Here is a 4,610-nt window from a genome sequence, read left to right on the forward strand (position 1 = left end):
AGCCTCTCTTACCGGGAAATGTCTCCTAGTGTTTCCGACTGAGCCATGGTAGCTTGCTACTGCTCCGGAACACTTAGGCTGGCCGGCATGTGTCCTTCTTCGTTCCTGTGTCTGTCCCTTCGGGGAAATGTCACGCTTTGAGTACCGGAGTCCTGTTAGCCCGCTACAGCCCGGTTTACCGGAGTCCTGCTAGCCCAGTGCTACAGCCCGGACCCACTTGCTGATGACCGACACGTTCGAAGCTGGGTCATGGATGCCTGTCCCTGTAAGTCTGTGCCACTTTGGGTTTACGACTAGTCATGTCAGCCCGGGCTCTTTATCATATGGATGCTAGCGACACTGTCATATACGTGTGCCAAAAGGCGCAAACGGTCCCGGGTAAAGGTAAGGCGACACCCGTGGGAATACCGTGCGTGAGGCCGCAAAGTGATATGAAGTGTTACATGCTAGATCTATGTGGCATCGAGTCGGGGTCCTGACATATATGGTCGGGATTTTAAAAATTTGAGTATGATTGTTGGTGGACAACAGAATTTGAAAGAAATGGCATGTATGCCACTTATGTGCTGCTAAATCTGCCATGCAGCTTCGGTCGGATCCGCCATGTAATTTCTACTAATCTGCCATCACGCAGATTTTCCGTTTTTGGACCATGCATTTTTTTAATGTTTTTTGACATGTTGATATATTGAAAAATGGCATCCGGGTACATTATAAGCATGAAAATCGTAGTTGCCATGTGTAATGAAAATGCAGTTTCCATGTGAAATGATATCTAGTTGCCATATTTTATGAATTGCATTTGCCATGTTAAATAAACTGTGTTTTCCATGTTATATGTTATGCAATTGCCATGTCAAATATCGTGCAGTTGCCATGTCAAATATCATGCAGTTGCCCAAAAAACAAAAAAACTAAATGATTACTTTCACTAACCGTGTCTAGTCAACTATATTTGCCATGTTTTCATGCATCATAGACGCATTCAAACACCCAACTGGTGCTAGCAACCACAAACACATAAACAGTAATGAACATAAACGTATCTGCTGTCAAACCTAAGTAGGTTCACATCCACACATATATTACAGAAATATTTAGTGCCACTCACACACCACCACTATATATTAGAATACGGGAGGGTTGCAGTCATAACATAGTACACGCACGTAGTTTTAAAAGCACAAGTTGATACCTTACATTCATCAGCCACATAATGTAAGTTAGGCATGCGGTATGGAGCACCACATGATCACTTGTACTTCTTGTTGGATTTTTTGACAGCTTCCTCTATGAACTCTCGTGCGTTGGACCGCTTGTTGAAATCTTCATTCATCAACCAGTTCCATGTGTATATTTTGCGAAGCTCAATGACCATTGCAGCTGTGACGACAAGGACACGTCGGCCTTCGCACTTTTCAGGGTATTCCAACGTGTGAAATCTGCATTCATGCCTATAAAATAAAAAGAATCAGGTCAACTCAAGAGAACAGAAAAAATCATAAACTTTGATGCATAGGTGACAAAAGGTTTAGAATAGGTGTGGAGGACACATGAAAAAAGATAGTAATTACCGGTTTCATTACTTCATAGTCGCGACATACTCGATTGGAAATTGACTGATCTGGACCCTTGAGTTTTCATAGTGACACGTCCATGTCACTTTGAGGTTGTTGATGAAGAATTCAGCATGTGCAACAAGGTCTGCATCAGCTTCGGAACGCATTGAATCAAGCACCTCAAATCATTGGTTCTTCAGGTCAAGGTGAATCGCGTAGTGGTGACCACATTTGTCATGTGGGTCATGTGGTGCACGCTCCTGGAACATGGGAAACAGTACTTGCAAGTAAAATAAAGGAAAATAAAAAGCAAATTTCACATCAAAACAACAGTGATGTAGTTCAGAAAATGATATGTAAAGATATTGCCGGATGAAGTAAGTGGTACATGAATGACAAAATTAGCAAGCTGCCAAAAAATACGCCCACATAGAATGTTTATTTGCCATGTGTAATTAAAATAAGTTGGCATCCATGTATGAACAAAGTTGCCCAGTATTTTAATTGAAGTTCCCACATAAGTTGCATTAAAAATAATCAAACTTATTTTACATGGCAGGTGTTGCCACATGAAACATCTATCACAAAACAGTATGTAGCCCACGTGTGAAGCATAGCTACTAACAAAACATAGCATGTTAAAAAATATGTGCAAACAAGAAGGAACACTCACACATTCTTCAGTGTGATCTTGAAATCACCATGCGTGGAAAAATGCTTCCTCGGGATTTTATGGTGGAAGTCACCATCCCATATTTTGCAGGTCACACTGTACTGCATGATCGTTTTGTTGGGACAAATGTCCATATGTCTGTTGTTGAAGTCAATCTCGCACGCAACTACATTTTTTGTCATTTTACCAAGAGGCCTCACAGACTCGGCAAGATCATCCAGACGTACGTCGCATCACATTGTATGGGTTTGGTTCTGTCCAAACATGAGGTGTATGAAAATGATATAACATGAAAGAATCGTGAAAATAAGAGAAAAGCATGTGAGGGGTTATGTGGTGTGGACGTTATGCTTTCAGCTCTTTCATGTGCTTGTTGTTGGACCTTGCGTTTGCAAAATGCTTGACAATATCATACAGATGGTTCTGCTCCTTTGTGGCCTTGACTTCGGGCTCATAGTCAACCGCGGGTGGGTGCGTGAACTAGCCCATGCTGCCTCACAGATCTAGGGGTGGCACTTCTAATGGTATCCTTAGAAGCCGACTCAGCAGGCATGTTAGAACTTGATTGCCCCTGACCCCGTGAGGACCCCCGCTTCAATGCTTCCTCCTCAATCCTACGGTAAGCGTCATCAAGTGACGCCGAAATCTCCTCAGGCGTGGCTGCAAGAATTAAAACAGTGGGTTAGGATACTTGAAAACAAACTAGTTATTGTGGAAAAGGATGTAGAATATGAAATCTAGGTGCAAAAATAGTGAGTCGCCATGTGGAAACAACTCTAGTTGCCTTGTGTAGTCCACTGTATTTGCCATGTGGCAACAACTGCAGTTGCCAAGTACATTGAACTGAAGTTGCCATGTTGCAACAACTCCAGTTGCCATGTGCTTGGCGGATGGAATTGTAGCATGGCAACAAACTGTAGGTGCCATGTTGCATCAGATCATATTTTCCATCACCAGTCACAAACCAAAAAAAGCTTGTGACAAACGTCAGACTAAAAAAATGTAGAAACCAAAACGATAAACACACAAAAAATGTACCTTGCACTATCGGCTCTGCAAACTTCACAGCCTTCCCGTCGTCTACCATTGGTTGCGCCATCACTGGGGCCATGCCTCCCGGGAAAGCAAAGGCAACTGGCATAGGATCTTGCACCACTGGTTCATCTTGACTTCAATCGATGCCAAGGCTATAGCTCGGTGGGGTGAAGGCCATTGCATGCCTATCCTCCCTACCAGCCGGATGGCGAACAAGATGTCCGACGGAATCCAGGGGTGACAGATCAACAAACATTTCTGCCTCATCTGCTACAGTATCATCAGGATTATTAGTAGGGTGGGGCGTGCTGCCAACTGTATCATTCACAACTTTCTTGCCAATCTGCTTGTTTGGGCTATACGGGACACCAATGTTGACTCGGAGCTTAGAAGTGCGCAGATTTAAGTTGGGGTTCTCCATGGTGGTGAAAGACGCAGTCTGCTCTAGACATTCACCTCCATCAGTCGCGGCTTGCTGTGTGCGTCCGTTGTACTCCGGACTTCTGTTTTGTGCATAACATTGCTTTGGGCAGGTGGTGGGAACCATGTGGAAGCAGGCACATAACCAGAGTCATCTCTGCTACTCCTACCTACAGCTGGTGCATTGGGTATGTCTGCAGGTTGCTTGCGGGGGCTACGATGCCGAGGTGGAAGACCAGCTCGCACAACGGTCACCGTAGTAACCTCTGGGCCACCAAAAGCTAGATCTGTGATGCCATGAGTCTCACCTGTGGATGGCATCTCATTCTGAATTGTCACTGCGGCCCCTTCTTTTGTGGACGCATAAGTACTAGCAGCCACGCGCTTGGAATCCGTATTACATGAGCGGGAATCTTCCTTGCCTAGGTTGATATCGGGAGTGTCCACTTCAACACTTGCTGATCAGGTGGCATGGGTCACAACAGCATCCCTCATTAACAGTAGAGTGGGCAATATCTCAACAGTCCTGGCAGATATGGACTCATCACTCCTAGATGTACAGATTCCTGTTGTTGTAGCCTGCACATCTGCAACTGGCGGAGATGGTTGACCGCTTGAATTAGAGCTAGTGGGTACAGTGGACGGTGCAGCAGCACTTTTCTCGACTGGCTCCTCATGAACATCTGAGTTGCCACCTTTTGACAGCTCTGAATGAATGCGTTCGAGTGGGTCTCTACGGTTCTGCTTGGTCACGCGTGTAGTAGTCTTCTTCCCCTGCAAGAAAGCACATGATGAGTATAAAAAATTGAAAAAAAATGGTTTCCATGCTAGTCATCTTAAAAATGTAACAAATGTGTGATGTGCCAGAGCTGCCACAAAGACAAATGTAGAGGATGGAAGCCAGTGGAGAGCTGCTAGTTGCC

This window comes from Triticum aestivum, chromosome 6B (genome assembly GCF_018294505.1).
Source record: "Triticum aestivum cultivar Chinese Spring chromosome 6B, IWGSC CS RefSeq v2.1, whole genome shotgun sequence".
NCBI classification, from domain to species: Eukaryota; Viridiplantae; Streptophyta; class Magnoliopsida; order Poales; family Poaceae; genus Triticum; species Triticum aestivum.